Below are 24,937 nucleotides of genomic sequence, written 5' to 3' on the forward strand. Positions count from 1 at the left end.
GTTTGTGGTTGTTAAATATGGCAGCTATATACACAGCAAAGCTCAAAGGGTTGTATGAGTACAAGGAAGAAGTTGGAAATGAATATTGGGGGAAAATTTGCAGTTTTCATTACATATTTATATTCCACAAATAACTGCTAACATTTGTTACAAATGCACAATATGCCAGGCACTTTACTGACACTATCTGATTTATCCTATGTGGTTTATGCTGTTTTGATTCCCACTTTATAGATAAGGAAACTGAGGCTTGAAGAGGTATGGCAGAGAATACTGTTATCACCCCTATATCCATTCTCCTCTTCTTCCTTAGCAATAGAAAATCCATTTTTTTCTGGAGCTTGGTAAGAGCATGGGATTTTTCCATTTTAAACTCTAAGGATCTTATTCTTCTCATGGCAGAGGAGAGGATTAATCTTTCCACCTTCCCATTTTTCTGAACTTCTACCCTCTGCTTTTTATTTTTACTCCTTTTGTTCACCTAAAATAAAAATAACATCATCATACACTTTTTGAGAAACCTGATTCCTAATTAACAGGCTACAATTCACTCCAAATCCAACAATCCACTTAGAGACATGTATTTATTAGTTGACTATGAACAATGAAAAGTGATGAAACAATGAAAAATGTGTATTTAGGCTAATTTTTCCTCCACTCTTATTTTGCTTTCCTCAGTAAGGTTTTGTTTCTAACAGAAGTATACCTAGACCTCACGTGAGGTGCAACCTACCATCAACTCAAAAGTGTGTTTCTCACTGATTTTCATTTTATCTTCCTAGTCATTTAAAAAATCTACATAAAAACAAAGCTAAATTAGAAGACAAGAGACATGATGCTCAATTACTGAAACTAAAATGAGGATTTTTTTAAAACAGAAAACAGGTTTTAATGAAATTCCATCTGCTTTTTGTACCCCATAAAATGGACAGACACCATCTCTCAATCCCAGCAGTATAAAATGGAAAGGAAATCACCTCATCTTTGTCCTGCTTCCTTAAATAGAAAATCTGAATTAGGCTCTTATCACATAAAATTCAGAAAGCAAAGATGTCTGACCTGATCTTGAATGAAGAATACAAAATTTTAGAAAGTCTAGATCTAGTATAATCTCCTTTCTATGAATTTTTAAAGCGGCATTTTGCAGACAGTACAGGAAAGGTACATATGAATTATTTTTGAAACTTCTGTTATATCAGACTATTGAACAAAAAAGAAAACTTTCATATCTACTGGGCTTGATTCCCCACACAAAACTGAAAACCCTGGGAATTCTTCTGATCCGCTCTTCCCCAGGAGAGAGCTATTCATGCGCTTCAATACCTTGTCTTGTTAATTAGAATCCACCACCACACTGCCTCTCACAAATTCCGTTTTGTTTTTTTTTTTGTTTTGTTTTTTTCTTGTACCATTAATCTACAATTATATGAGGAACATTATGTTTACTAGACTCCCCCCCTTCACCAAGTCCCCCCCACAAACCCCATTACAGTCACAGTCCATCAGCGCAGTAAGATGCTGTAGAGTCACTACTTGTCTTCTCTGTGTTGCACAGCCCTCCCCATGCCTCCCCCAACATTATACATGCTAATCTTAATGGCCCCTTTCTTTTTTGCCCCCCCTTATCCCTCCTTTCCCACCCATCCTCCCCAGTTCCTTTCCCTTTGGTAACTGTTAGTCCATTCTTGGGTTCTGTGATTCTGCTGCTGTTTTGTTCCTTCAGTTTTCCTTTGTTCTTATACTCCACATATGAGTGAAATCATTTGGTATTTCTTTTTCTCCACTTGGCTTATTTCAATGAGCATAATACCCTCTAGCTCCATCCATGTTGTTGCAAATGGTAGGATTTGTTTTCTTCTTATGGCTGAATAATATTCCAATGTGTATATGTACTACATCTTCTTTATCCATTCATCTATTGATGGACACTTAGGTTGTTTCAATTTCTTGGCTATTGTACATAGTGCTGCGATAAACATACGGGTGCATCTGTCTTTTTCAAACTGGGCTGCTGTATTCTTTTTTTTTTTCTTTCTTAATTAAAATTTTTATTGAGAGGATGGAGGATGCAGTCGTGAGAAAGAATACAGAGTGATCCCTTCGACACCTGCCCAGTTTACTCCTAGGGTTGTTTTTTTTTTTTGCTATCATTAAACTACAATTACATGAAGAACACTATGTTTACCAGGCTCCCCCCCTCACCAAGTCCCCCCCACACACACCCCACTACAGACACTGTCCATCAGTGTAGCAAAATGCTGTATAATCACCACCTGTCTTCTCTGTGTTGTACAAAGGCTGCTGTATTTTAGGGTAAATTCCTAGGAGTGGAATTCCTGGGTCAAACGGTATTTCTATTTTGAGCTTTTTGAGGAACCTCCAAACTGCTTTCCACAATGGTTGAACTAATTTACTTTTCCACCAGCAGTGTAGGAGTGTTCCCCTTTCTCCACAACCTGACCAGCATTTGTTGTTGGTTGTCTTTTGGATGGTGGTGATCCTTACTGGTGTGAAGTGATATCTCATTGCGGTTTTAATATGCATTTCTCTGATGACTAGCGATGTGGAGCATCATTTCATGTGTCTGTTGGCCATCTGAATTTCTTCTTTGGAGAACTGTCTGTTCAGCTTCTCTGCCCATTTTTTAACTGGATTATTTGCTATTTGTTTGTTGAGGTATGTGAGCTCTTTATATATTTTGGATGTCAACCCTTTATCAGATCTGTCATTTATGAATATATTCTCCCATACTGTAGGATGTCTTTTTGTTCTATTGATCATGTCCTTTGCTTCACAGAAACTTTTCAGCTTGATATAGTCCCACTTGTTCATTTTTGCTTTTGTTTCCCTTGCCTGGGGATATATGTTCATGAAGAAGTCACTCATGTTCATGTCCAAGAGATTTTTGCCTGTTTTTTTCTAAGAGTTTTATGGTTTCATGACTTACATTCCGGTCTTTGATCCATTTCAAATTTACTTTTGTGTATGGGGTTAGACAATGGTCCAGTTTCATTCTCCTACATGTAGCTGTCCAGTTTTGCCAACACCAGTTGTTGAAGAGGCTGTCATTTCCCCATTGTATGTCCATGGCTCCTTTATCATATATTAATTGACCATATATGTTTGGGTTAATGTCCGGAGTCTCTGTTCTGTTCCACTGGTCTGTGGCTCTGTTCTTGTGCTGGTACCAAATTGTCTTGATGACTGTGACTTTGTAGTAGAGCTTGAAGTTAATTTTTCCACTTTATTTTTCCTTCTCAGGATTGCTTTGGCGATTCAGGGTCTTTGGTGGTTCCATATGAATTTTTGAACTATTTGTTCCAGTTCATTGAAGAATGCTGTTGGTAATTTGACAGGGATTGCATTGAATCTGTATATTGCTTTGGGCAGGATGGCCATTTTGATGATATTAATTTTTCCTAGCCAGGAGCATGGGATGAGTTTCCATCTGTTAGTGTCCTCTTTAATTTCTCTTAAGAACGTCTTATAGTTTTCAGGGTATAGGTCTTTCACTTCCTTGGTTAGGTTTATTCCTAGGTATTTTATTCTTTTTGATGCCATTGTGAATGGAATTGTTTTCCTGATTTTTCTTTCTGTTAGTTCATCGTGAGTGTATAAGAAAGCCACAGATTTCTGTGTACTAATTTTGTATCCTGCAACTTTGCTGAATTCCGATATTAGTTCTAGTAGTTTTGCCGTGGAGTCTTTAGGGTTTTTTATGTACAATATCATGTCATCTGCAAATAGTGACAGTTTGACTTCCTCTTTGCCAATCTGGATTCCTTGTATTTCTTTGTTTTGTCTAATTGCCATGGCTAGGACCTCCAGTACTATGTTGAAAGACAGTGGGGAGAATGGGCATCCCTGTCTTGTTCCCTATCTCAGAGAAAAAGCTTTCAGCCTCTTGCTATTCAGTATGATGTTAGCTGTGGGTTTATCATATATGGCCTTTATTATGTTGCAGTACTTGCCCTCTATACCCGTTTTGTTGAGAGTTTTTATCATGAATGGATGTTGAATTTTGTCAAATGCTTTTTCAGCATCTATAGAGATGATCATGTGGTTTTTGTCCTTCTTTCTGTTTATATGGTGGATGATGTTAATGGATCTTCGAATGTTGCACCATCCTTGCATCCCTGAGTGAATCCCACTTGGTCATGGTGTATGATCCTCTTGATGTAATTTTGAATTCGGTAGCTAATATTTTGTTGACTATTTTTGCATCTATGTTCAACAGGGATATTTATCTGTAATTTTCTTTTTTGTGGGGTCTTTGCCTGGTTTTCATATAAGGGTGATGCCGGCTTCATAGAATGAGTTTGGGAGTATTCCCTCCTCTTCTATTTTTTGGAAAACTTTAAGGAGAATGGGTATTATGTCTTCTCTGTATGTCTGATAAAATTCTGCGGTAAATCCATCTGGCCTGGGTGTTTTGTTCTTGGGTAGTTTTTTGATTACTGCTTCAATTTTGTTGCTGGTAATTGGTCTCTTTAGATTTTCTCTTTCTTCCTTGGTCAGTCTCGGAAGGTTGTATTTTTCTAGGAAGTTGTTCATTTCTTCTAGGTTTTCCAGCTTGTTAGCATATAGGTTTTCATAGTATTCTCTAATAATTCTTTGTATTTCTGTGGGATCCATCGTGATTTTTCCTTTCCATTTCTGATTCTGTTGATGTGTGTTGATTCTCTTTTTCTCTTAATAAGTCTGGCTAGGGGCTTATCTATTTTGTTTATTTTCTCAAAGAACCAGCTATTGGTTTCATTGATTTTTTTCTATTGTTTTATTCTTCTCAATCTTATTTATTTATTCTCTGATCTTTATTATGTCCCTCCTCCTGCTGACCTTAGGCCTCATTTGTTCTTCTTTTTCCAATTTCAATAATTGTAAATTCAGACTATTCATTTGGGATTGTTCTTCCTTCTTTATATAGACCTGGATTGCTATATACTTTCCTTTTAGAACTGCTTTTGCTGCGTCCCACAGAAGTTAGGGCTTTCTGTTGTTGTTGTCATTTTTCTCCATGTATTGCTTGATCTCTATTTTAATTTGGTCGTTGATCCATTGATTATTTAGGAACATGTTGTTAAGCCCCCTTGTGTTTGTGAGCCTTTTTGCTCTCTTTGTACAATTTATTTCTAGTTTTATCCCTTTTTGGTCTGAGAAATTGGTTGGTAGAATTTCAGTCTTTTTGAATTTACTGAGGCTCTTTTTGTGGCCTAGTATATGATCTATTCTTGAAAATGTTCCATGTACCCTTGAGAAGAATGTGTATCCTCCTGCTTTTGGGTGTAGAGTTCTGTAGATGTCTGTTAGGTTCATCTGTTCTAGTGTGTTGTTCAGTGCCTCTGTGTCCTTACTTATTTTCTGTCTGGTGAATCTGACCTTTGGAGTGAGTGGTGTGTTGAAGTCTCCTAGAATGAATGCATTGCATTCTATTTCCTCCTTTAATTCTGTTAGTATTTGTTTCACGTATGTTGGTGCTCCTGTATTGGGTGCATATATATTTATAATGGTTATATCCTCTTGTTGGACTGAGCCCTTTATCATTATGTAATGTCCTTTGTTATCTCTTGTTACTTTCTTTGTTTTGAAGTCTATTTTGTCTGATACTAGTACTGCAACACCTGCTTTTTTCTCCCTGTTGGTTGCATGAAATATCTGTTTTCCATCCCTTCACTTTTAATCTGTGTATGTCTTTGGGCTTGAGGTTAGTCTCTTGTAAGCAGCATACAGATGGGTCTTGCTGTTTTATCCATTCTATTACTCTGTGTCTTTTGATAGTACATTCAGTCCATTTACATTTAGGGTGATTATTGAAAGATATGTACTTATTGCCATTGCAGGCTTTAGATTCGTGGTTACCAAAGGTTCCAGGTTATCTTCTTTACTCTCTAACTGTCTAACTTAACTAACTTATTGAGCTATTGCAAACACAGTCTCATGATTCTTTGTTTCTCTCCCTTCTTATTCCTCCTCCTCCATTCTTTATATGTTGGGTGTTTTATTCTGTGTTCTTTTGTGTTTCCTTTGACTGCTTTTATGAGTAGTTGATTTTATTTTTTGCCTTTAGTATTTGTTTGGTCTGCTTTCTTTGCTGTGATTTTTTCTCTGGTGACATCTATTTAGCGTTAGGAGTGCTTCCACCTAGAACAGTCCCTCTAAAATACCCTGTAGAGGTGGTTTGTGGGAGGCAAAGTCCCTTTACTTTTGCTTGTCTGGGAATTTTTAAATCCCTCCTTCATATTTAAATAATAATCCTGCTGGATACAGTATCCTTGGTTCAAGGCCCTTCGGTTTCATTGCATTAAATATATCCTGCCATTCTCTTCCAGCCTGGAAGGTTTCTGTGGAGAAATCTGATGATAGCCTGATGGGTTTTCCTTTGTAGGTGACCTTTTTTCTCTCTCTGGCTGCCTTTAATATTCTGTCCTTGTCCTTGATCTTTGCCATTTTAATTATTATGTGTTTTGGTGTTGTCCTCCTTGGGTCCCTTCTGTTGGGAGTTCTGTAGTCTGAGAGACTATTTCCTATCCCAGTTTGGGGAAGTTTTCAGAAATTATTTCTTCAAGTACACTTTCTATCCCTTTTTCTCTGTCTTTTTCTTCTGGTACCCCTATAATGCAGATATTGTTCTGTTTCAATTGGTCTCACAGTCTCTTAATATTCTTTCATTCCTGGAGATCCTTTTATCTCTCTCTGCCTCAGCTTCTCTGTATTCCTGTTCTCTGATTTCTATTCCATTAATGGCCTCTTGCTCCTCATCCAGTCTGCTCTTAAGTCCCTCCAGAGATTTTTTTATTTCTGTATTCTCCCTCGTACCTTTATCTGTTAGGTCTTGCATATTTCTCTGCAGCTCCATCAGCATGGTTATGACCTTTATTTTGAATTCTTTTTCAGGAAGATTGGTTAAATCTATCTCCCCAGGCTCCTTCTCAGAGGTTGTCTGTGTGATTCTCGTCTGGATCAAGTTCTTCTGCCTTTTCATGGTGATAGAGGTAGTCATGGGTAGTTGGCACATGTGTCAGCTGGGAGAACAAAGTCCCTTCTTGCTTGCTGGTTGCCTTCCTCTCCTGAAAAAACAGCGACCCCTAGCGGCTTGTGCTGGGCCACTGCGCACCGAAGGGGCCTCTGTGTCTGACCCAGGTGACTGCGGAGGAGGCTCTGGGTGATTGCTGTGGGCATGGCAGCTCTCAGGCTGCTCCCCTGCTATGGCAGGGCAGTGCTGGAGGGGGAATGGATGGGAGGCTGTTTATCGCCGTGAGGGGCCTCAGAGCTGTGCTGTTCCCCCAGAGGGTTAGGTTGTCTGGAATTCCCTGGGATTCCCAGCTGCTGAGCTGAGTGTGCCAGGACACTTCCGTCCAGCTTTGAGGTCCCTGTCCCTTTAAGACTTTCAAAAAGCACTCGCTTTTCTTTTGTCCCAGGGGTGCCAGCTGCAGGGACCTGCTCACAGATTTCACTGTTCTGTTTCCCTAATATGCAGCACACCACACACTGTGTGTCTGCGCTCCCGGTGCGGATGACTAGGGCTGAGTATTTAGCAGTTCTGGGCTCCCACTTCCTCCCTGCTCTGATTCCTTTCCTCCCGCTGGGTAGCTGGGGTGGGGGGGTACTAGTGTCCCACCGGGCCACGGCTTCTCTCTTACCCCCTTCATGAGGCTCTGAGTCCTCACAGATGTAGATGTAGCCTGGCTGTTGTACTGTATCTTCTGGTCTCTCTTTTAGGAATAGTTGTATTTGTTGTATTTTCAAAAAAATGATATGGTCTTGAGAGTAGATTTCTGCTGCCGTACTCACGCTGCCATCTTGGCTCCTCCTCATCACTTATTCCTCTACATTTATTCATTCAACATCTATTGTTGCCTACTAAGAGCAAGGGACCTAGAAGTGTAAGATGGTTAAGATAAGATAAGGGGCTTGAATTAGGACAGTTTTCTCACTCGTGACCAGTAATAAAAAATGGTACTGAGAGGGCAGATCCATGTTTTGTGGGTTTGAAACTTATGAAGATTTGGGAGCATTCTTCAATCAAAGGAGAAATTAGGAGTACAAAAGTAGGTATGAAAATGACTATTTCTTTAGAATGAGAAAGTAAATTATTTAAAACACTAGTGGCTTGGAGATTTAGATCCCTTTCTTCTGACATCTCTTTAGGCAGTATATCAGAAGTGCTTTCACAGAAATGCTTCCAGTTTACAACCTGGCTTCCCCTCCCCACTTAGAAACAATCCCTACAACTCCCAGCAACTTGCAGAACCCACAGCAGCCTGAGCAAGGGTGGGACCCAGAAGCTTAATTTTGTGGTATTACCATTAATCTGCCTAAGGGTGCACACAATTTGTAAATTCTCTAGAAGGAGTTTCAAAGTACCAAGGGAGACTGCAGAGGACAAAGAAACACACTCACAGCAGTCAATGCCTAAGAAAAGCCAACAAAGAACAGGATGAAAAATGGAAGAGGAACTGGAATTTCCGCCTCACTGAGATTTTCAGAGTTTAAAACTCACCCCATTCCCATTCTGAAATTCTATCTTAGTTGTTGTCTTCCTCCTGGTTTTGTCTTCCATATGATGTTAAAAATAGCATGTTCTCTGTCTTTTATATTTTAGATTCACTGTTTCCAACTGGTTGTTAATTTTTTCAGTTCAATGTCCATTCTTGAAGGCCAAGGGATTAAAACTAAACACCAGAGCTCATTAATATCCAGGGAGAAGAAAAAAACGTATGTTTATGGCAAAATCCTAGTTGGAACATGCTCTAACCAACAGAGAGGAACATTCTCTCATGAGAGGGAATCTGTTATCGGTGACATCCATGTTGTCATGGAGACAGAGGTCTGAAAGCCTTTGACAGGTACCTCCACTCCTTGTGATTTCTTTCACTCTTTCTTCTCATTCTTTCCTGGGAACTGCAGGACCCCAAACCTCCCCTCACCCCACCCCAAAAATTGTCTTGACCCTTTTCTCATTCTATGCTGTTTTTTCCAAGTGATCTTACTCACTTCCCATGTAAACTGTCATCTAAGTGTGGGATTCCCAAGTCAGCAGCTCCAGCTGAACCTCCACCCCAGCTCCCAATCTGTTTTGTTTGCCCTTGTCAGCCTGACATCTCCTCTCACACTTTCCATGGCATGTCAAACCCCTCCCAATCAAACTGCTAGGAAACTCAGAGTCATTGCTGATTCATTGCTGCTCCATATTTAATCAATCACAGAGTCCTGTCATTTCACCTTTGTAATGACTCTTCTAAAATCTATCTACCCAGGACCTGGGTAGTATTATTTCATCATTTCACACTTGAATTTTCATCTGATCTCACTGAGTCCAAATCCTTGGCTCATCAGTGGATCCCTCACATCAGAAAGGCAGTATGGCACAGATTAAATAGCCAGGTTCCATTGTGGGCTCTAATAGAAACTTAGTTCCCCTGCTTTGTGACTTCTGGTGTTAGTAAAATTGCAATATTTCCAGAATCTCTTGCCTGGCCTTAGTGTATCTCCATATCAATAGGTGTTTCCAAGGGGTGGAGAGAAGTAGTCCATCTCCATATCAATAGGTAATTACAAGGGCAAGCCAGTGCATATCTGGACAGGAGAGGTTGGGTGAGGCCACCTCTCCTGGAGCTGGGTTGAAAGACTTGGGAGAGCAAAAGTGGATGACTGTTTGTAAGTAATAAATGGTTTTCTCCCACTTTATTTCTCCCTTGGACTGATTTCAGTTTCAAAGGTATTTTGCCCTGGGATTTTCCCCTGTAGTTATGTCTGGCAGTACTCGGCAGGACCTCTGAAATCAAAATCTGTCTACATGGGTGTGGCCCTTGGGTGGTCTGCCACTAGAGATGGTGGGGAGATGCCCAGAATGCCTGCTGTGGATCATGGGGAGGCCCCAGTGGCTGCAGCAGTAGAGGATTCAGCTTTACTCGGGAGCCCCCTACCTGTGGGACTTACAGTTGGGGGGCCCCTAGTGGGGAACTGGTCCAGGGTAAAGCACCTCCTAGAGGGGGGCCTTCCCTAGAACTGGGGAACGTTGGAGACACCAGAAGCTGTGGAATTAGCCCTCTGTGAGACAGAAGACTGCTTAGAGGCCCTGACTGACCATGTAGCAGCCGGGATTGGGAGATGCCTTCTCCTCAAGATCATGGAAAGGGTTATCGAGGAGAGAGACTTTGGCAGAAGAGAGACACACTTCAGCATTGCTTGGAGGAGATGGGTGATGACCTATGGGATGCCCTTAAGAAAGACAGACAGTTATTGAGATGACAGGTCGTGCTCCTGGAAGATACATTTGCAGCAGCGAGGGAGGAGACATCAGGAGAATCAGTGTTGCAGGAGGTCATGGGGGAGGGGGAGGAAAGAGCAGTGCCTTCAGCCCCGGATATGGTAGAGGAGATGTTGGGAGAGGATGAAGGGGTGGGGCCGAGGGCCAATCTATTGCCGAGGCCACTGCCTGAAGCATAAGCCTCTCCTGTATTAAAGGCCCACCTGGTTGTAATTAAGAAAGTGAAAACTTAACAACCACGGGCTGCTCAGGGGTAGAAGCCACCCCCTCCCCAGGTTGTGGAGCACTCCATGCTCCACCCTTATACCCAGAATGAACTGGTTGACCTCACTGTCCAGTTTTGGCAGAGGCTGTTGGAACCGCTGCCTACACATGGCTTCTGCATCTCTGGAATATGGGGATAGAAAACATTGTTATGTTGAGTTCTGAAATGAGTAGACTAGCTTCTCTGACACCTCACCCTTTCCTCCGGCAGCAGTCGCAAAGTGCCTGTCATACCTCAGGGAATCGGGCACTTCTGGATTGGCTGACAACAGCCATTAGGGCAGTTTGGTCTAATCAGGGTGATTTACCCTATTTACCCTCTAGCTGTAAAATGTATGCAGGGCTCCAGCACATGTTACAGGAGTTGGGCATGAAAAATGCCATCTATAATATGGACCTTCAGGGGGGCCCCAATGAGGAACTGTTCACCGTAGGAATGAGAAATCTGGTGCTCCATACAGCTCCCCCATCTCTCTTTGGGTCCCTAGTGACTATTTTTGCCCCCACATAGGGCAACCCATAAGTGAGACTACTCATACTTTAGCACATCTGGGAGAGGCTGAAACAATAAGAGCACGGAAGGAAGTACAGGCTAGAACTGAAAGGAGAGGTGCAAAGGGCCCCGTGAAGGTCTCAAGGACCCAGATATGGTTTGATTTGATAAAGGCCAGGGTAGTGAAAGAAAAACTTGATGGGCAGCCCAATAGGATCTTGTTAGAACTGTGGCACCAATTAAAGCCAGAGCAGCAGTTCTAGGCCCTGAGGTCCAGGACATGGAAGCCAGAGGCAAAGCCCCATATCCAGCCTGTGTCCCTGCAAGACTTCCTGGGGCACAATACTCAGGTGCCACCTGGACCCTCACCCCCACAGGATGATGACTGGGTATCACGGTTCAACTAGGAGGGGATCAAGGTCCCCACCTTGGGGGACATGGTGGGGATCAGAGGTCACATGTAGAATTAGCAATTCATTGGTCCCCTTGAATGTAAAACACGTCCTGGCACTGGTGGACACAGGAGCTGAATGTTCTCTGATTTACGGCAACCCTGAGCGTTTTCCCAGGACCCCTGCTTTGATAGACGGCAATAGGGGTAAGGCAATTACAGTGAAGAAAGCCCAAATCCCATGGGGGATAGAGCACTTACCCACAAAGGAGTATACTGTGTATATTTCTCCCATCCCTGAATATATTTTAAGGGTGGATATCCTGCAGGGCCTGTGGTTACAGACCACTGCGTGTGAGTTCAGACTGAGGGTATGTGTGGTAAAGGCAGTTCTGAGAGGACATGAAAAGCACCCACCTTGTAGCTCTGACTGTACTTCAGTGGGTGACAAATACTAAGCAATATAAATTGCCTGGGGGGCACAAAGAAATTGGAGAAACACTACAGTAGTTGGAGAAGGTAGCATCATAAAGCCCAATCATAGTCCTTTTATTTCCCCAGTGTGGCCAGTGAAAAAGCCAGATGGCTCCTAGTGTATGACCGTGGACTACAGAGAATTGAATCAAGTCACATCCCCTTTGCATGCTGCTGTACCCTGTATAGCAGTCCTTATGGACACCCTCAGTCAGGAACTAGGGACGTATCATTATGTATGGACCTTGCTAATGCTTTCTTCCCTATTGACATAGCACAGGAAAGTCAGGAACAGTTTGCCTTCACATGGGAAGGCTGGCAGTGGGCATTCACTGTCCTTCCATAAGGATACCTCCACAATCCCACCATTTGTGACAGACTTGTAGCCCAGGACTTGGCCACCTGGAAGAAACCGCAAATGGGGTGGTTGTATCACTACATTGATGATGTCATGCTCATGTCTGATCTCTTCCAGATTTAGAAGAGGCTGATCCTAGACTGCTGCAACATCTACAGGAGAAAGCATGGGCTGTGAACAGCACCAAGGTTCAGGGGCCTGGTTTCTCTGTAAAGTTCCTGAGGGATGTCTGGTCGGGTAAAACTAAAGTTATCCCATAAGTAGTTATAGACAAGGTCCAAGATTTCCCCACCCCTACCAGTGTGGCAGTATTACAAGAGCTTTTGGTCTTTGGGGCTACTGGAGAGTGTTTATCCTGCATTTGGCACAAATTCTGAAGCCGTTATAACTGGTTGGTATGAACGAGCATCAGGAGGGACTGGAATGAAGCATGCGCAGCTGCTTTTACTGCTGCTAAGCGAGCATTCAAGGCTGTACAGGCCTTGAGTGTAATGAACTCATCAAGGCCCTGTGAGCTAGATATGCATGTAACTGAGGATGGTTATGGATGGGGTCTTTGGAAGTGGATTGAATGGACATGCCAACATATTGGATTCTGGTCACAACTATGGAAAGGAGCAGAGGTCTGATAACACCCTGATAGAGAAGCAACTGGCTGCTGTGTACCATGCCTTACTGGCTACAAAGCCCATCACCAGAACACCTCCAACCAAGGGAATAACCAACTATCCTATCATGGGGTAGGTGCGAGACTGGACCCAAAGGCCATGGAGTGGCATGGCACAGATTCCTACATTGGCCAAATGGGGTGCATATTTACAGCAGCGTAGCACCCTCTCGGCCCCTTAAGTGGAGAATTCCAATGCTTATTGGGGCCAGTGACATATATCAGTGGAAAGCAGGAAGAACTTGCTTTTGAGCCATTGGTAGCTCAGAGTCCTTATCAGGAGGGAAAATCCCCTATACCTGAAGATGCTTGGTTTACAGACAGTTCCAGTCATGGGCAGCCCCTGAAGTGGAGGACTGTGGCTTTCCATCCTAAGACTGAGACACTATGGATGGAGGATGGAGAGGGGAAGAGCAGCCAATGGGCTGAGTTGCAGGCAGTATGACTCACGATCACCCAAGAGCCCTCCCCTATAGTTGTCTGCACTGATAGCTGGGCCATCTATCAGGGTGTAACCCTGTGGCTACTGACATGGCACCATGCCAACTGGATGCTTGGTCACCAGCCCCTTTGGGGGCAAAAGTTGTGGCAAGACCTATGCGCCTCTGGTCAGACTAAGACATTTACCATGTATCATGTATATGTCTTTGGCATCCCCAGGGAATGATGAAGCAGACACACTGGCCCAGGAACATGGGCTACAAGGAAAGCCTGCCTCTGATGTAGCCCAAAGGCTACATCAGCATTTGTTGCACATGGGGCAAAAGACAACATGGGCTGTAGCCCATTGGTGGGGCTTGCTGTTGGCCTTTGAAGAAGTCAGCAGAGCCCAGAAGGAGTGGCTTTTGTGCTCTAAGAGGGACTTACACTGAGTCCCACAGCCAAATGGGACAATAGTAAGGGGGTCAATACCCCCTGTCAGGTGGCAGATAGACTATATTGGGCCTCTGCCCATATCAGAAGGATATCGGTATGCCATACTTGTGTGGACGTGGCTACTGGACTGTTAGTTGATTTTCCTGTATATCACACAGATCAGCAAACCACCAAAAGGGGCCTAGAGCATCTCTTTGCAGCCGGTGGCCACCTGCAGGTGATTGAGAGCGATCAAGGCACTCACTTCATTGGGCATGCATTACAAGGATGGGTGCAGCAATTAGGTATAAAGTGGGAGTTTCACGTACTATAGAACCCTACCGGGACAGGCATGATAGAGAGGTGCAACAATTTATTGAAATCTGGCCTGAAGTCAGACACCAATAGTCTACAGGGCTGGTCAGTTTGTTTATGGACAGTGCTACAGCATTTAAATGAGAAGCCTTGAAAAGGAGCCTTGAGCCCTGTGGACATGCTAACATGCCTTGCTGCCTCTCCTATACAACTGTATGTGCAAACCAAAGTGGAGTTATTGAAGCCAGAATATGGCCAGCAGAGCAATATCCTGCTGCCAGCCCCTACTGCACTAAACCCTGGAGACACTGTTGAGTGGATGTGGTCCTGGACGTTTTGACACATGGACCAGGGATGGCTGGCCCTTCTGGCACCTTGCAGAAAAGGCCTGGAACATGGTCTCATGTGTATTCCTGGAGTAACTGCAGAGTGGCCCCCAAAGATCATGGTAGTGTACCCAAAATGTACGGGTGGTGAGAGCATCTTACAGGGAAGTTTGGTTTTATCTTTATGGCCAGTATATGTACCTCTCATAGCCCTATACACTGACCCATCTGTAACTCCCACAGGGAGGGGGGTGAAAAGTCTGGTATACTAGACCAGGACGAGATTCCATTCCTGCCACTGTGCTATCACAGGACCACTCTCTTGAATGCATCCTACCTGATGGACAAGATTTACCTATGCTGGTGTCATTAACACATGTATCCTATTGCCCTTAAGGTTATTTTCATCTACAGTCCCTGTGGCCTGGACCCGCCCCTGGCTGCAGCTGCCACATGATGATTGCTTTGAACTCCCTACCTGTTCAGATACTGACCACCTGTGGAATAGTCAAACTATGAACTTAATCTGCCTAGGACTTTGAACCTAGCTGAATCCTCCTGCTTGAGGATTATCATGATTTTATTCCTGTTGCTATTGTATGTTATTAGTCTGGTTACAATGCTCTTCAGGGGCCATTTTCTTGCACAGGGACCATTGCAGAAGATGGGGAATGTGTTGATTGTGAGGGGAGATTTCTGGAGGGGTGGGCTGTGGTAATATTACAATATTTTCAGAATCTCTTGCCTGGCCTTAGTGTATCTCCATAGCAATAGGCGTTTCCAAGGGGTGAAGACAAATAGCCATCTCCATATCAATAGGTAATTACAAAGGTGAGCTAGGACTTATCTGGACAGGAGAGGTTGGGCAGGGCCACTTCTCCTGCAGCTGGGTCACAAGAGACACAGGAGGGCAGAAGTGGACTACTGCTTGTAAGCAATAAATGGGTTTCTTCCACTTTATTTCTCCTTGTGACTAATTTTGGTTTCAAAGGTATTTTGCCCCGGGATTTTCCCCCCTGAGTTACACCTGATAAGTCACTTAATCCAATTAAAATTCAATTTCTTCATATAGAAAATGGAGGCAATTAAAAGTCAAAAAGATGTTCTAAGGAGCATATAAAATAATCTATATAAAATGTCTAGTACATAGAAATGCTTAATACAATTTACCTGTTATTATCATAATTCTTTTCAGAGTTGAACTAAAAATATAACCTCAGTCATGTGGTAGATATTATTCATGCACACTATACCCACATCTTTTCTTCTTTGGGTACAGGGAAGACAGCTTCATAGCCACTGTCCAGTTAATGGGGCCATGTAACTAGTGTTGGAGAGGAAACATTTTCCTCTACCCTTCAAGGTTCTTCAAGCGTGTCTAAGAATCATACTGAAAGGGAACAGTAATAGGAGAAAATAAAATTTAATTACCTACATATGGGAAGTCCACAGACATGACATTGTAAAAAACAGTCAGGGAAAATGAGGTACATATGTCATCCTGAACTAAAGAGAAAGTAGAGTTCTGGAGTTTCAAAGGAAAGGAAAGCAATTTACAGGAATATGAAAGAGTAATGTTCAGTAAACAAATGTTTGCTGGGTCACATAGATACAATGGGCGTTAGGAATTTCAATAAACAGACTTTGCTAAATTCCTCCTTGTCTACCACCCCTAGTTCATATTATAATGCAGTTATCTACAGTGATAGCTGTCTCCCCAGAGCAGGGTCCTCTATCTAAATTCTCTCAGACAGTTAGGGGGAAGGTTAAAGTTCCTTCCTGAGTCTTTGATTATTTTCCATCTCAAAACAATCTGCATGTAGAAATGGCACATCTTGGGGTGTTCTGCCCTTGGCCCCTATACTAGTTCCAGCAAATGGGCCAAAATATACATTAGATATGAGATTCTGATGTGTTTTCTTCTCCCAGCTGATGACCAAGGAAGCCATATGTTCCAGGTGGTGATTCTCCAAGAAGGTGGAGGTACCACCAGCCTGTATCCATTTTTGGGATCACACCATTTTTCAATGGACAGTGTGAGAAACCCAGATTTTAAGGATTTGAGGATTGTTATTACCACAGAACCTTGCCTGCTGTATCCTAATACAGGATGCCTCATTTCCCACTGCTCAAACCTGGTGATTTGCCCTAACACATATAAGATTTCCTAAAATAGATGGGCCATCAGACACCAAAAATTCTAGTTATTTAGGGACTGAGAAATGTCTGTTGCTTTATTTTCCAAACTTATTATCTCTGTATATATTGACTTGAAACTGATTTAAAAAATGAGGCTGGCTTAAGCAAAATAGGAAATTTATTAACCTACAGAAATGTCCAACAGTGGAGCAAGCATTGGGCATGCTGGATACAGAGGCTTAAGCTCAGTATGAAGGACCCAGTCTTGCCCTTTTCATTGTTCAGCTCTGTTTGTGTGTGTGTGTGTGTGTGTGTGTGTGTCTGTGTATGTAGGGGGGAGGGGGCAGGGTTGGGTGAGGGGGTTGAGAAAGAGAGAGATAACAATGTTTTCGAGCAAAGTCTCCTCTTTTATTGGAAAAATGACTGCCAGCAGTCCCAGAATTACAGTTTTCTCTTAGCCACTTCATCATAAAAAGTGATTCTCTCTCCCAGTGGTTCTGACAAAAGTCCTGGCATTCACTCTCACTGGGCCAAACTGAGTCACATATCCACCATGGAAGCCGCAGTGACCAGAGGAATACAATATTCTGATTGGCTGGTCTAAGTCATGTGTCGAGTTCTGATTCTTAGTGGGAATCGTGGACTAAGACAAGGGAGTGGAGGTTCTCTGGGAAAACAAAGGAACTGCTGCCAAAAGAAGGGTGAATGGAGATAGGACAGGTAAAAATAACATCACTATAGACATTACTATAATACACCTGGCAACTCTGGCTAAAAATGTAACCAGTTAAGGAAGTTGATGAACTGTTGATAAGATAAAGACCTACAATGTTGATAAGATTAAAACCTACAATTGAAGGACCATCTTCCTTCTGAGTGCATTTTAAGTTTCAAAATAATACACTTTCAGCTATATACCACTCCCATGATCTACCATACCCATGTGTAGTAGGCTTCTAAAATTAGTCAAAGCTTTGTGACTTTAGACTCTTTTACATTATTCACATTAGCAAATGTGAAATCTAAAATAAAAAGAAGTGCAACAATATATAAGGTTTTTTTTCCTTTCCTGCCTTGGGCTGTGTGTAGGTACGTGTGTGTATGTTGGTACTTGCACAGGAATGTGTATGTTTGTATTTTCTTTTGTTTGGATTTTTTGCCTTGAGCCTTAGACCCTTGCTATCTTCCAACATGGGCTAAAATTCCCATATCAGTCATTTCATCCTCCACATCCCTTCTCTCAAGTGAACGATTCCTCTGGAGTTTTTGGCTTCAACAACTTGAGTGAAGCAGTAAAGGTCAAAGTAACACGTGGAAAGAATCAACCCTTGCAGATTTAATCTGCCTCCTGCTGTGACTGGGGCCTCAGGAGAAATTGAAATGGGACACTGATCTTTGGCTCCTCAACAGCTTGTGCAATCTAAAGGGGTTTATTGGTAAAAACATCTCCACAACAGGCTGTGAGCACCTCAAGGACTTAGAATACATTTTATTGATTTCTGTCTCCACTACACTCAGTAGTGTGAGGAATTAAAGGATCTTAGACTCTGCCCCCAAATTGTCTGTAATTCAGTGGAAGCATGTAATTGGTATATGAATAACCAAAATATAACACAGAGTATATAAACTACTGCCAACAGGGCTTTGGGATTTTAAAGAAGGAAGCAATTTCAGTCACGCTGAACGAACAAAAAATCTTAAAAATTTTTTATTAGCTCTAAGAGATGTAGATGAGGGAGGGAAAGAGCTGGGGGCATGAAATAACAGGCAGAGGAGCTGCTAGTATAAGAAGGTAAAAAGGTGACATTTTTTATCTTAATCACTAGCACTAGAATAGGAGAAAACATTCTTTGCTTGGAAAAATTCTTTGGCAAATGACTAGAATTAAGGGTGAAAACTTCAAGTTCATGGGCAGCTACATGGTCCAAGTAATGGGCCCTACATTGTACTGGATAAGACAAGAGGACTCTGACACATAGCCAGGTTGGGGGACCAATGTCCGGAGCCATATACCCTCCTGTATTACCCTAGAATGCACTAAATATTTTGGGAGATGGCGAAGTGTTCACAAAGGCCGCAATACTGGGATTGCCCAAGTATGTCATGGAAGACACCTAAAATTACAAGTTGGGGCCATATCATAAAGTGCAAAATGCTGTAATACAGAATTTGAAGTTTATTCTCACACCAGTAGCCTCACACCATGGTTCTTTTTAGTAATGTTCCCACTAGCCACACTTTCTTTTTAAAAGAGAGATCCTATATACACTTTACCAGTTTCCCTCAATGGTTAAGATTTTGCTAAACTCTAGTATAAAATCACATCACGATATTGGCATTGGTACAATTCACCCAGTCCTTATCAGATTTTCCTAGTTTCATTTGTACTCATGCATGTGTGTATGTATGTGTGTGTGTTTTGTTCTATACAACATTATCATGTGTGTAGGTTTCTGGATCCATCACCACAGTCAAGATATTGAACAGTTCCAACACTACAAGGATACCCTGTGTTGTCCCTTTATAACTACATGCACCTCCCTGCCAAACCACATTACTCTCAATCCTCATCCCTAACCCCTGACAACCAATAATCTGTCCTCTATTTCTGAAGTTTTGTCATCTCAAAAATTGTTATATAAGTGGAATTATGCAATATGTAATTTTAGAAGATTGACTTTTTTCATCCAGCATAATTTCCTCATGATTCATCTAAATTCTTGCATGAATCAATTGATTGTTCTAGTGTTACTAAGTGGTATTCCAGGGAATATAAGTACCACAGTTTGCTTAACTATTCATCTATTGAAGGACATCTGGGCTGTTTCCAGTTTTGACTATCACAAATAAAGCTGCTATGACCATTTTGTGTGAAGATTTCTCTGAGTTAATGTCCAAGACTAAAATTTCTGGGTCTTTTGGGAATTAGATGTTCAGTTCTATAAGAAGAGTCAGCTGTGCTATTTTACATTTCCAATTTAGTAATGTATTAGTAATCCATGTTCTCCCCACTGTCCCACTGTCATCAGCAACTGTGTCACCATTTTTTATCGTAGCCATTCTGACAGGTATATAGTCTAAACTCATTGTAAGTTTATTTGCATTCCCCTGGTGACTAATGATGAACATCTTTTCATGGGCCTATTTTCCCTCTCTGTATCCCTCTTTGGTGATCTGTTCATACCTTTGCCCATTTCCTAATTGGGTTGATTGTATCTTTATTCTTGGGTACTTAGAGTATACCAGATACTTGTCCTTTGTTGGATATATGTTTTGCAAATAATTTTCCCCGTTCTGTAAGCCTGTCTTTTCACTCCTTCACATGGGCTTTCACAGAACAAAATTTTTCATTTCCATGAGTTCAAATTCACCAATTTTTCCTTTCATGGATCATCTAAGAAAACTGCCTAGCCTTGGATCATGAAGACTTTCTCCCTATCTTTTTTCAAGGAGCTTTATAGTTTTTGAATTTCATATTTAAGCTCATGAACTATTTGGAGTTAATTTTTGTGTTAAATGAAATTTTGTTTAGGTTGAGTTTCATTTTTTTGACTATGGATGTCCCACAGCTGCAAACTCATCTACTGCAGAGGCTGTCCTTCATCCATTGAATTGCTTGTGTATCTTTGTCGACATCAGTTGAGTGAATTTGTGTGGTTCGATTTCCAGGTTCACTGTTTTATTGCATTTATCTGTGTGTCTGTTCTCTACCAATACCACATTGTCTTGATTACCACATATATACAGCCAGCTGTAATACCAGGTAGAGTGACTCCTCCTTCTTTATTCTTCTTTGTCAAGAATGCTTTAGCTATTTTGCCTTTCCGTGTGAATTTTGGCATAGCCTCACCTCCCAAAAAGCTTGCTGGGATTTTGATAGAAATCACATTACACCTATAGATCAATTTATGGAGAATTGACATCTTTATCACATTGACTTCCAGTCCATACTACAGCATGTCTCTCCATTGATTTAGGTCTTCTTTGCTTTTTTTTAATCAGGATTTCGTAGTTTTCAGCATACAGATCTTAGTTAAGTGTATAACTAAGCATTTCATTTTCTCTGGGTCAATTGTAAATGGTTCGACATTTTTAATTTCAGTTACTGCGTGTTCATTGTGATTATACAGGAATGTTACTGATCTTTGTGTGCTGATCTTATATCCTGTGACCCTAAACTCACCTATTAGTTTTAGAAGATTTTTTGTAGAATTCTTGGAATTTTCTACAAAGACAATCATATTGTCTGCAGGTAGAAGCAGGTTTATTTTTTCTTTTCTAACCTGTATGACTTTTATTTATTTTTGTTGCTTACTGTAGTGGCTAGAACTTCTAGTATTATGTTGAATAAGGGTGTGAGTGCTGACTTCTTGCTTTGTTCGTGATCTTAGAGGGAAAGTGTTTGTCTTTCACTGTGAAATGTGATCTTAGCTGTGGGCTTTTTGTGGATGCTCTTTATCAAGTTGAGGCCATTCCCCTTCATCCTAACTTACTGAGACTCTTCATAACAGATTTTCCATTTTATCAAATGTCTTTCCTGCTTCAATTGATATGATCATATAATTTTTCCTCTTTAGCTTGTTGATATGAAAAATTACATTGATTTCCAATGTCGAACCAGCTTTGCATGCCTGGAATAAATCCCACTTGGTCATGGTGTATAATCTTTTTAAACGTTGTTGGTCCATATTATCTTTGTGATTCAGAAACCTAGAATGTCATCCTTACTGCTTCTGTCTCCCTTTCCCACACTTTGTCCCATTACCATGACTTTTACCTCCACTTAACCACTGCCCACCTAGTGCAAGTCCCTATTCTCTTTCACCTGTTCTACTTCAACAGCACCCTAACTGGTCCCCCTGCATTAATTTTTGCTTCTTTCCAACTATTTTCTACACAGCAGTCAAGATAGTTTTTTATAACATAAATCTAATTTTAATGCTTCTCTTCTTAAAATCCTTCAGCGGCTTTATGCCGCTTCCGGGTTAACGCCCCACATCCTTAGTGGCCAGTGAGGCTGTGTGGTCTCTCTCTAGCTCTCAAATCTACTACAATCCACTCCGTGCTTCACACACAAGCCTTCTCCATTCCCCACATTCATCTGCTGCCCACCTTGGGGCCTTCGCATATTTTATGCACACACTCTTTCTACCAAACTTGTGACTCTTTGATCTGACCAATCACACTTCTAGGAACACCTTCCTGGTCCCTCTAGCTTGGTTAGGACCCTGTTATACTCTTTCATAGCCTCATTTTCCTTTTATCACAGTTTGTATGTTTATATGTATAATTACTTGATTAATATTGGTCTCTCCTAAAAAAAAATTTAATCTCTCCTGAGACTGTAAAAGCTTCATGAGGGGAGGGACAATAACTGTTCTGCCCAACAAATATATTTTGAATTAATAAATGAGATGAACTGTCCTACTTAATTAGTTTATCAACATATGTTCACTGAACATCACATGTACCTTATCCGGAGACTAGTAATTAATCTAATAGAATGGGGGGTGAAAGAAAGAGAGAGAGGTAAGAGCAAATGTTTACTAGGTACCTATTGCCTACAACCAAAATAATCCTTCTGTGCCATGTCATATAATTTTATCAGGGATGAGGATTTCTTCTATTAATTTAATTGATTTAAAAAATTATTAAATAACTCTAGTGGTCATCTCTGGGTGACAGAATTCAAAATAATTTTTATTCTTTACATCTTTTCTTTTTCAAAATTTGTAAAATTAGCACATGTTCTTATTTTAATATATTAATGAAAAACTTCAATTCATTAATATATTAATGAATAGAGCACTTCTGAAAAATGCTCTAGTTTTGTTCACCTTTCCGCAAAATACGTAATCAAAACAAATCTTAAAAAATGTAAGCAAAAATTATACTTTAAATATATCAGTTCTTGAAGAAATGATAGAATATTAAGAATTTAAATTATATCTCTAATGATCATTTGTGTCAAAAATACTATACTATGCTTGAGTTATATTTTGTGAAAACATAACACCACATTCCCTTTCAGAAACACCTTGGTAAAAATATACCAAAAAACTGTCAGCTGATTCATTCTGAGGACTAGCCTGGCATTGGATGATAGAATTGCAAATCAGTCAAGAGACTTAACTTTTACTTTATATCATCTGAGCTATATTTATATTATTTACTTAAACATGTATTAGTTTCATATCTTTAAAAATAGATATCTTCTTTTAAAAAGATGTATTATTTTCATACCTTCAAAAATACATTGGAGATTATTTTTTTTAAAGAAACAGGTGACCTTGATTCCTGTGACCATCCCCATCCTTCCCCCTGTCACACACAATCATTAACAAACACAAAACCACATGTACATTACAGCTCATATGAAGCACTTCCATTACATATGCCAACTTCAAAAATGGTAAGAAAGTAACTTCTGCTTCTCAACAACATAGAGTAATAAGGCTCAGATCTATCCATCTGCCTGAATGATTAAAAAAATAGTGTACATAACAATTGTGTGTAAAAGCAATGATTTTTCAGACATTGTACATCAGGCAGTGCGAGATAGTGGACCCTGAGAGATAGGAAATAGACCAAGTAAGCCCTATAATTTGTCCAAGTTCAGTACCTGGAAAGAACCAGGCTGCAGCTTAAGTTGAGGGAAACTAGATAAAGCCTGAGAGTCTCCCTGAATTGAGGAGACAGAGAGGCCCACATAGCTAGAGTTTACAGGGCAGAATACCAGAAAGGCAAAAGTTGCAGAGATAGGCAAATCTGGAAGTCTGCAGAAGATCCCCCATGAGTCCTCAGCTAACTAATCATCAGCACAACTATTGATTAGAAGGAGCAGTCCTGGAACATCCTGGTTGGTGAACAAGTGGGGATGTAGGGAGAGGCCATGCAACTCCATGCCCCTCCCCACATCTGGCCCTGTGTATTCCTCCATCTACCTGTCTACCTGTTTCTGAGTTACATCCTTTTATAACAAACCAGGAAATGAGTAACTAAAAAAGAGGGGAAAAAAAGGAAGGAACAATCCTAGGAGATCATATAGTGCCAGTAGTAGTTCATGTTCCACTAGACAAAGGAGGACGTTTCATAATTCATAGGGCATAGAGTAGAGTACTCAGAAGGGAATTGCCTCAGTAGTGGGGCAAAATCAGCCTTTGACCAAATGCTGCTCTGGTCCTGCTTAACAAAGCTTAAAAGCAAGATCCTTACCAAAGTACACTAGTGTTAACAAGTAACTTAACTGTGTCTCAGAACAAAGCTCAGCAATATTTATAGGAATACTAAAATATATAACACTCAACAAATTAAATACACAGTGACTTGCATTCAATTAAAAATTATCAGGTTTGGAAAGAAATAGGAAAAAACTACCTATATGAGGAGAAAAAAGTCAATCAACAAAAACATCTAGAAATATGTGGATGTTTTGTTGCCCTTGTCTAGCTTGGATTAATACTTAGTCTATAGGCACACACCTGATCATCTACATTTGCCCTCTTACAGCACTAAACTATGTTTTCTACCTTTATCTTGCATCTACCTACCACTTCAGCATTTTATTAAAAAAATAGTAATAATAATAATAATAAGGGAGAAATGTGGGATTCACATATAAATCAAGTATAAAAATCAAACGAATAATCATATCTGACTTGATTGTTTATAGTTCATGATGCGTGATCAAAACTGAAAGTTTCTGTGATGACTGCCCTTGAACTGTTCACCATGTAAGAATTTATTCACTATGTAAGAACTTGTTCACCATGTAAGAACTTGTTCGTTATGCTTCAGAAGATTAGAGACTATTGAGAATTAGGCTTGGGGTTGATTAATGATTGTGCATTGAGTCCGCTATACAGAATTTTATTGTTGTTAACAACCATTTGATCAATAAATATGAGAGATGCCCTCTCAAAAAAAAAATCTAGAAATGGCATATATGATATATAGATATATTAATAAATGAGGATGTTAAAACAGTTATTATGATATTTCATATATCCAGAAAGGTAGAGGAAAGATCAAGCATGTTAAATAGATGCATAGAAGTTATAAGAAAAGACCCAACTTGAACTTGTTAAGATGAAAAAATGCAATGCTTGAGATGAAAACCATTCTAGATGATAGCAACAACAGTTTAGATACTGTGGAAGAGTATATTAGTGAATTTGAAGATACAGCAATATAACTGATCTAAAATGGGTACAAAAAGAAAAAGACAAAAAATAATAATAAATGGAGCCTCAGTGAGTTATGGGACAACTTCAAGCACCCTTACATATAAAATATAATTGGAGTCACTGAGGGAGAGGAGAGGTGAAAACAGAAAAAACACTTGAAGAATTGACCAAAATTTTCCAAATTTGGTGAAAACTCTAA

Source organism: Manis pentadactyla, chromosome 3 (genome assembly GCF_030020395.1).
Source record: "Manis pentadactyla isolate mManPen7 chromosome 3, mManPen7.hap1, whole genome shotgun sequence".
Taxonomy (NCBI): domain Eukaryota; kingdom Metazoa; phylum Chordata; class Mammalia; order Pholidota; family Manidae; genus Manis; species Manis pentadactyla.